The sequence below is a fragment of the Canis aureus genome, chromosome 8 (assembly GCF_053574225.1).
Source record: "Canis aureus isolate CA01 chromosome 8, VMU_Caureus_v.1.0, whole genome shotgun sequence".
NCBI lineage: Eukaryota > Metazoa > Chordata > Mammalia > Carnivora > Canidae > Canis > Canis aureus.
Window position 1 is genome coordinate 16741401 of NC_135618.1, and position 10068 is coordinate 16751468.

Sequence of the window (10068 nt, forward strand, 5' to 3'; positions counted from 1 at the left end):
AGTCCATCAAGCCACTCCTTCATCAGATCCCTTTTTAAACAGTCCTGAGCTTTCTACATCAAGGTCTTAGTGTTTACAAACCTTGGTGAGTAGTTGCGTCTTACATGTAGTCTATTAGTCTATACCTGCATCCAGGGGCCATTTTAGCTTCTTGAGATATAACCTAGGCATTGGTCACTTGTTTCCTAGCTGTAGGAGATACACGTCAAGGTCTCCACAGCTCACCAACCTTCCTTAGGAGAATAGGAGTCCCCAAATCCCAAAGGATCTTCTAAAATCCTTCTCACAAAATCCTTCCTTACTTTCCACTTTCAGGGCCCTTTTATATCTTCAATGGGAATGACAGATTTCAAGGATTATGCAATTGGTTCTTCTGTATTTCTCCTTTTGGAAATTCTGCATATGGTCTAGCACTTTCTTTGGAATGCAGCATCAATTGTATCTTGGTGCATCAGTCAAAACTTCCAATTTAACTTTCTGTTACATTTATAAACCCATCCTTTGTACCTCATCACAGTACACTGGATACAGAATATTTATAACTCACCAAGCCTCAATGTTGAACCAATAGCATTAGGGTTAAGTGAGGCAGGAAACTAACATTTATTGAGTTCAAGTAATTTGCTCAAGAGTCACATAACTTAAAAAATGGCAGAGCCAGAATTCCCCTCCAGATCTGTATGATCTAAAACCCAGGTTCATTTGCTATATGATGAGGTATTTATGCAAAATCTATCTAAGGAAATGCTTCATTACATCTTTTCTTCCTTGAGCTCTCTTGATTATATACATCGTTCTCTTAAAATGCAGTCAAATAATTTTGTTTTTTTGGTAGATCTAAGAAAATGTCAAAAATCTAGGCATTTTCTTTCCTTCTCACCCAACCTCTTTTTTCTACCTCATGAATAAGGAATGGATAACTTCCACTTGACAGCCTTTGAGGGCATTTAAAAAGTAACTATAAAATTAGTGACTTTGGCATTTCCCCCAAAAGATGTGTTTATTTATTTGGTTATTATATTTGAACTCTACACTCCAAATTCAGTTTGTCAGAGACTTTATTTCTTCTCTAATATCAATGTGAGTTTCAGAAGCCAAAGCATGGCTTATGGTTCTGCTTCTAACCCTTTCTAAATAGATCTTTCTATCAAAATGCCTTAAACCCAGTTTTTGTCCATATTTAGACATATATTTATGATACTCTTGGAAAAATAGAAACTTCTGAGAGAAATGACACAGGAAAAGAACAGGTGCTTTTTGGGGAATGAAAATCAGAAAGGTTTTTGACTTCTCACTAGCAACACTGGATGCTGGAAGACAATGGAACAATGTCTTCAAAGTTCTGAGGCAAAATCGTTTTGATTATTGGGTTCTATACCCAGCCAAACCACCAGTCAAGCAGAGAAGAGAAGGACATATCTAGCATGTAAGTAATGATAGTTTATAATTCTGAAGAAGGTAATTGAGAGTGAACTCCAGCAAAATGGAAAACTTCATGAAGGATGAAGGCTCCTAGGTGAGACCCAGGAAACAATGACTCTCACCTGGAAGGGCAGAGGGGCATGTCAGCAGGCAGGTGGGCAGTGGCTAAAGAGCAAGCTTTCCAGATGGGAGCAGAAATTCAGACACAGCTGGGTGGATGTCTCAGGAAAGAAAGAGATTGGTCCACAAGTAGAGATATTTATATAATTATGATCACATAAATCCTGCATTATAGATTATAGGTTATTAACTCTTATAGTCAGTCTCTAGACACCCCTACTTAAGGCCTAATTATGGCTGCAGAGAAGAACAGAAATGTTATCAATTTTGACAATGGAAAGTAGCATTAACAGATACAGGGATGTGGAATGGGAGGGGGTATGGAGGAAGAGGGAAGGACAGAGCCCACGATATCTTTATCAAACACATATGAAGTTGCCAAAATGAGAACTAGACATTGGGTATATTATTCAGCACAACAAATGTAACCAATACACAAACCTTAAAGCTGTATTAGCAGTTGGAAAGAGGGAGGTAGATAAAGTGGAAGAGGAAACTGTAAGGGAACCAAATGTCATGCACAACAGGGAGTAATAAGTTATTGTTTAAAACTGATAAAAAGAAAAATAGAGGGGCACTGGGTGGCTTAGTTAGTTAAGCGTCTGACTTGAGCTCAGGTCATGATCTCGGGGCTGTGGAATCGAGCCCTAGGGAAGGCTTGCTGCTCATGGGGAGTCTGCTTCTCCCTCTTCCTCATGCTCTCCCTCCCCCCTCTCAAATAAAATCTAAAAGAAAAAAAAGAGAAAAATAGACATATAACCCTATTATAATTAAAAAGATCAACACCAGAACATTATAAATAGATAAATAAATAAGCATACATTATTAAAACGATTATGTGTGGGGAGAGGGGTTAGGCATTGAGAATGAAAAAGGTAAGATTGTGGTTTTTTACTATAAACCCTTATGATATTACTTATTTTATCATGTACATGTAGTGCTTTGAATATACATATTTTAAACAGCTCTTGTGAAATCCTTTTAGTTGACTGGCTATTTGAACATTCCAGTCTGTCCTGGTGATGGTGGTGGGATGGATTGTAATCAAAGAAAACTGGTTTGCCCCTAGGCATACACAGATGGGAAGAAAGGGTGTGGGGAAGGTGGCCATCGGAAAGACCTTCTCAGCCAGGGAGCAGAATGGATTGAGTTTTCCAGGAAGGTGTTCTACAGATTAAGAATATACAAATGAACTTCTCTACCAATTAAAATAATCACAGAAGTCCAAAGAGGCAAATCTGGAGTAGCAGGTGATTGAGATGTGGGGTAGCTGGAGTAAACCAGGGGCAAATTAGAAGATTGCCTGATCCATCATTGCAGTGAGCAGGAGATGTAAGCCAAAAATACTTACCAGTCAGTTAGCTCAGCCTTAAATGCTACTGAATGTGGGCCAGGCTAGACAGGAACTATGCGGGGTTAATCTTGATTTGAATCTAGGCAATGGGGAATGGAAACTTATGTTTCTCTACCAAGCGATAAGCTTTTGGTTCTTATGCACAATTTCCATTTTGCCTTCTCATTCCGCATACCACTGATTTTTACCAATTGCTCTTGTAATTGACTTTTGCTACTGGAAGAAACTCCTAGAATGTTGGAATTTCTCTATTACATGTTTTACCCCAAAGAATGTGTCAATCAGCGCCAAAGCAATAGTCTTGGGGCAGACAGCCAACTTGCATCTGATGACAGCATTGCAGTAGAGGTCGCAATATGCTGACTTCAGAGTGAGCACAAGACTCAAGACAGAGATCCTGGAGGGACAGCCTGGGGCAGATGGGACGGGCAAGCAGGGTATTTGCCTCATAGCTCAGAGAAGGCTACTGGCTGGAAAATACTAACCCTTTGTTCTTTCCTGTTCCCCCATGTGGGTGAAATGTTGCTCATAACTGGATTTCTAAGTCTGATGGCCTAAAGCAAGCTTTGGCCCGATGACTTTTATGGACATTTGTGTTTACTTCATCAAAGTGGAAGTAATAAGAATTATAGGAATTTGGGATCCCTGGGTGGCTCAGCGGTTTAGCGCCTGTCTTTGGCCCAGGGCGCGATCCTGGGACCCCAGGATCGAGTCCCATGTCGGGCTCCTGGCATGGAGCCTGTCTCTCCCTCTGCCTGTGTATTTGCCTCTCTCTCTCTCTATGTCTATCACAAATAAATAAAATATTAAAAAAAAAAGAATTATAGGAATTCAGGGGTTTTAGCAGTAAAGTTTGAGGTTTTTGTTTTTGTTTTTGTTTTTCCAGACTGCTTTTGCAAGAGTTTAAGACTTAGGAGTGTGGCTAGGACACTCAGACAGCCTCTGATGCTTTATGGTGTGTTGAGATTGACGGTTTTCAAATGAGCTCAGAGTTTCTAAATTCCTTGAAGCCATTCTAAGACCTTCCTTGAAAGAACACTTGGCCCCTGTACACATATTTACTATGTCTCTCCATCATTGGCAGGGTTGGTTCCAACACTACATCAGGAAACGGGATTCTGGGGCACAGAAGTAATACAGAAAGGCATCAGTGGATTCCAGAGTCACCTATTCAGACAAATCAAACAGGAAGTCAGTTCTATGGTCTATTTGGTTTAGTAATAGCAGGAACACTATTTCTCCAATCCATCAAGTTCCTGGTTCTCAGACAACTTCCATCAAATCCTTGGCAGCACATATGCAAGACTAAGAAGTTGCAATTCTCTAGCAGGGGAAAAAGGTTCCTGATAAAGGGTCTTGTCTGTCACCGGTCCATGGGTACTTTTGGGATTCTTCATTTTAGGGGCCTTGGAAACCATTTCAGCGTTTTCCTTAAGACTTATTAGTGTTCTTTCCCTCTGATGGAATGGAGGTTGATGAGAAGGGTGGAATTCGCTACCAAGAATCACTGTGGCCTGAGCTCCAGAGGGCTCTACCTTCATCTCCCTTCACTTTTCTTTGTTACCTTTGTGGTAACAAAGGTTACCTTTGTGGGAAGCTTATCTGCAGCAATCCTCCCATGCCCTTCGGTAGACTTGGCATCAAGCAACATGGAGGTTTCCAAGCTCTCCAGCGGCAGAGACCTAGGCTGTCACTGGGGAAGCTGCACCTGGACTGGACCCATTTGTACTGATGGCACTGGGTCCTGCACTATCTGTGCAGCCCTAAAAATAGCTCTCAATTAACATTGCATTTCAAGAATTGGAAAATTTCCCAGAAGTCCATTCTTTTTTCCTTTTCTATTTCATTACATTTTGCAGTAATAATACACAAGCCTGCAGAAAACATGACGGGTAATGAAAAAATGTAATTAATATAAGCAGTGTAAAGCATGTTTTTTTTCTCTGTTGTCCTTGCAGAAAATTGCTGCTTTAAACCAAGCAGGATGTGAAAATGCATAAAACCCCCCTTTAATCTGCTGTGGTTTGTAAATATCTTATGCAAAGGAGTTTAAGTCAACTGTCAGATTTTTTATTTTTTTAACATTGTCACATATTCTTGTAAAAAATTTTTTTCCTACAGGACAAATTGAGTGATTGGGATAACGATTTTTGAGGGGAAAGGAATGGAGGTGGTGGTGAGGATTCTCAACAATAAACCCCCAAACAGGAAGAACCTGCTTTTTAGAATCTCCGTCCTCTGTATTCCTCTGAACGGCGTTAAGTGTTCTGCTTGCTGTACACTCCATTTCGGTACAGTACTTGGGAAGAGGAAATTATTGCTACTATTTCACACCAATACACCCCATCCCATTAATCGAAATAAAGTGATAAAGAGGCCAAGAGGCTGTGGTAGATGCCTGCGCTCCTCAGACCATTTCGGCTCACTTATCTGTACCACTAGCAATACGGAGAGGTGTGTGACTAGAAGGTCACAGTGGAATTTCAAAGCTGAAATACGAAACATTTTTCCCAAAACATCTTCCGAGGCCAGACAGGAAGATGCTTATGGTTTGTTTTCATTTGTTCTTTCCTTTCCTTTCCTTTTTTTTTTTTTTTTAACTGCAGCTGATGGTTATTGTTTATTTCTATCTTGATCTGGGTTCTAAAAGTTTCCCCATGGCCCTGGTGTGTGTGAACTTTTACATTTCACTTGGGAACTGCCAGCCTCGTCCCCTCGGTTGCTCTGGGATCCCCAGTGAAGGTAGGTGCCCCCAGCTGAGAAGCAGTGCCTCTCTCCTGTGGCGTTCTGGGCAGCCGCTCGGAGTCCCAGATGTAGGAAATGAAATAATCCACGCTCATACAGTCACAGAGTGCCCATCTGGCACCCAGGAACCTTGCGCCATAGAGGCACACAGGCGTGAGCTCACTTTTGTTATGGCATTTCATAAACAGAGCTGCAGCCAGCTAGAAAAGAAGGTCTTTGGGATGATAACAATTATTTTCCACTCCCTCCTTTTCGGCCTGTTCCTCTCTTACACACACACAGACAGAGACACACACAAACACACACACACAGACACACACAAGTGTGCGCACATGTGCACACACAACCTTAACCTTTTTAAAACATGGGGGCCAAATAGAAAACAAAGAGATTCATCCTTCGAAAGGTAGCCTTTTTTTCCCAGAGGGTCTGAAGGAGAAATTTCGATTAACAGCTAAATCCCTCCCCACCACGTCTCTGTCCACATTATCGTTTTTATGCCCTTCCGTCCTAGGACTCACAGGCGATGGTGTGAAATGCGACCAGTCAACTCTTAGCTACCTCACTTCTTGTACATCACCCTAAAAATAAGGAAAAGCAGCAGTGGGAGGGATTTCATAAATCACACAACTACTGCACGGCTTTCTAGTCCTGAAACCAAATTCACAGGAGAGTCTAATAAATGACCTCAGCGTTTTTTCCCTTAGTTTCCTTTTAAGTGTCTGCCAAAGTAGGAGCAACAGAAGCCCGGTGAAGGAGGTGTTGGCTAGGGAACACCTTGAGCTGAGTGTGTGCGTGTGTGTGAACGAAGATTGGCGGGGGGGACTGTCCCCACAAACGCTCGCTGCGGACATTCCACCCCAAGTTATAATTAAAGAGCAAGGCCGATGTGTACACCAAGCCTGCTGGGCCAGGGTGTAATCGCTATTCCAGCTCCTCATTTAATCTATGGCTCTAACTCTATTATCTCTTAAAAACACAGATTTCTAAGAGACACGGCGCCCAATGACAACAACAGCAAGACACCCAATGGAGCGGGTAACTCAGGACACTGTGAAGAAGTCCAGGAACAAGGATGGGGTGTAGGTTAAGTCATGTGCTGATTTGGATTACCCTGGGATTAAAATGAGGGGGGAAGCCACCTTACATTGTTCACATGATGTTGTTCCAAACTTCAATAAAAATCAGGTTGCATTACCTTTCCCAAATATCACACTCAGCTCTCAGTAGTCCCCACGTCCCAAAGAGATGTTTGCAAAGCCGCTAGATGTCTTGGCCTTCTCATCGAAACATAGGCAGAAGCCATCCCTGGCCCCTGGTGACCCAATGGCCCGAAGGAGAAATGAGGTGGCTGGAGGAGGTCCCAGCAGAGTAGAGGATCCCGGACTAGTGCAGGTCAGGGAGGAAAAAAACAAATGGATCTCTCCTCGGGGACCTCTGTTCACTCCTCTCAGGCACTGCCCCTGCCTTCTCAGAGAATGGGATCTGCTTGTTTGCGAATCCAAAGCACCAAGTGGGTAGCACAATGCGATGTTTGTAAATATGATAAACCATTACAATATTACAGCTTTTCATTTGGAAAGCCATTTAGGCAAGAAATGATTACTGACCCATGATATGTAAATGACGGAAAGGCAGACATTAGTATTTGGGTCAACTCGTGTATTTTTCAACCATGAAATGAAAATCTCAGTGTTCACATTCCAATTCATACATGAAAGCATCACGGTGCTATTAGTCGACTATTGTGTTAATTTATTATTGTCTTAGTTAATGTTTTCAGAGCCACCACGAAGTTCTGTCTCTACTTTCATTGCACCAATGTTGCAACTGAAAGAGGGGAACATAGTCCTCTGAGCAGGCTGGTTTCCTGAGGGAATTCTCCTTTAGTTGAGGAGAAACGAAGTGACTCTGAAGGACACGCTGGGGACCTTCTCCCCAAATATTTCAAATACGAGATCAGTCTATCACTTCCTTTTCTTTTGAGTTTGCAACACCACAAATATGTGTTGAACAATCAGGGGACCCGTGACAAGTTCCTAGGTGCCATTGGGGCCACTGAAGAATCCCCAAAGGACTTTTGTTTCCAAGGTGAAGCAAATGAGACTCGGTATGAGAATAGTGTTAAGAACTCAGGGGGAGAGAAAATTTAGGGAGGCTTCCCAGAGGAGGTGGAACTCAAGCTGGGTCTGAAGGGCGGTTAGCGTGTTCTACGGCCAAGGAAGGAGAAAAGCCGTTCCAGGTAGACAGCCATCGGAAAGCTCCAGAGGATAGAGTTCCATGCCATGTGAGTGGATGTTCAACCAAGATGTTCTGCTGAAACAGAAGGTAGATGGTGAAGAGCCAAAGGTGTAGGAGATGTCGGGTTACACCAGAAATCACACGAGGTGGGTCACTGAAAACCATTCAGAATGAACCATCGGAAAACAGCTGGGGCCTCCACAGATTACATAGAAATGCAGCTGGAAGGCCAGCTGGGAGCCAGGACTAGCAATTTAAGGCTGAGGAAGGAGGGCCTGGAGTGAGGGTGTCTTGCCATGTGTGTTAGGAGAAATGGGAAGGAAAGGGTGGTGTGGTAGACCATGAATGGAAGGGTGAGGGATGCATCTAAATGCTGCATGTGGAAAAATAAATAAAATAAATAAATAAATAAATAAATAAATACTGCATGCGGAAGAACAGATTTACTATCAACCCTTAAATTCAACGGTTTAAAGAGCAAAATGAGGATAGGGTGCAGAAAGTAAGGAAATGCTGATGTTTTGCCTTTTAATCTAATAAACTGGCTAGAGGGAACTCTCAGTACTTCCAGTGTGCAACTAAATCTCCTCTTCCTGTAACCTCGCACATCATAGCCCCAAGATTGGGTAGTGCTGAGATCTTGGGCTCCATTCAGCCTTGGCCCTTGGATCTGGGGTGTGCCAACACTGTAAAGACAGGCACTTAGTCAAATCCTTTGCTTGGGGGTTTCAAGGTCAAAAGAGATGTCCTGCCTGAGAGGGGATGTGAGGGCAGGATAGTTTTGAATAGGTCGGCTCCACCCATAGTTCTCAGTGGAGGTAATACTGCCCCCTACAGAGTGTTTTGGAAACTCCCAGCAGCATTTTTCAGATGTTGGAAAACGGGGTGGGAGCCAGGGCTGCGAGAGGTCTGCTGTTCACAGGACAGTCTTACACACTGAAAAATCATGCAGCATCCCACATGGCTTTTGAATGTCCTGCCAGGCATTCCTGTAGGTAAACCTGTTTATAATTATCTAAGCCTAAAACCTAATTCCAATTTACATATTTTACTGCCCTGTTTAATACATATTAAATTTTCCATGAATTTACAACTACCATGTATATTAAGGGAAGATTATATTTTGTTTTGTTCAAAACTTTGCCAAGAATTGGACACTGAGAAAATCACGTTGCTGGCAGCAATGCTGCTGTATGTGAGTGGCATTTGTGGCTGTCATTCCACACATCGATGCAAGCATTTGATTACTTTTTCATGCTTTCCATATGTACATGTTTAAATACACATTATTTTATTACGAATTACTTTCCTTTTGTTTCTTCTTTATATTATATTTAGGGTATTATATTAATTAGAAAATTGTGTCTACATAATACACTGTATTTAAAATATTTATGCTCTGTGAATTTTATTTCAGGATAGTAAAAGGGGGAGTCATAAAATATTTGTTACAAAAAAGAGATGTTGGTAAGTGTACTCTTTAATCTCCATCACCTATTCAGAGAGTTCACTAACCGTGATGAGCACTAAGTAATGTACAGAATTGTTGAATTGCTATACTGTACACATGAAACTAATTTAACACTGTATGTTCACTGTGCTGGAATAAATAAAAAGTTTAATTTAAAAAAGAAAGAGATGTTGGGTTTGATGGGTAAGAACCATAGAGTCTGAAACACAAGAAACTTAGGCGGCACCTCATGAGTGACCATCTTTAATTATTTTATTTATATTCATTCATATATAAAAATATATATAAATAAATATATAAGAAAATATATTTATATGTAGATAATGTAATCATTTAATTTATTTTATATGTTTTTTAATTTCTATTTTATTTATTTATATCAATCAGGAGATCTTTATTGAGCTCCTCTGGTAAGCCTACAGTGGTTAGAACACCATATCTTCATGTAGTAGATGAAAAAGTGCATGTCACAGATTCTTTTCAAAATCTTGTGTCTCAGATCTTGTTCTATCTGGGCCCAGTGGCTTACCACAGGCTAGGGTAGGCCAGAAGAGAGAGGATAAAGTGTAGTATCCTAGAAATTGCAGTCCTGGCAAATAATTGTAACTATAGTCCACGATGAATGGTCCAACAGCGGGAGCCTGAGAGCACATTCCTGGAAGGTCCAGCAGACGGGAGACTGTCAGCACTAGGAGCAATTGGGTAATTCCTGCAG

The 10068-nt window shown here is 41.5% G+C and overlaps 1 long non-coding RNA gene across 1 annotated transcript; it reads left to right on the plus strand.

Annotated features, from left to right (window-relative positions):
• Positions 1-424: 424 nt before the first annotated feature.
• Positions 425-9514, plus strand: LOC144318393 (uncharacterized). Its single transcript, XR_013384269.1, has 3 exons — positions 425-1426; positions 5018-5187; positions 6624-9514. It is a non-coding gene; the product is annotated as an uncharacterized LOC144318393 (long non-coding RNA).
• Positions 9515-10068: the final 554 nt, after the last annotated feature.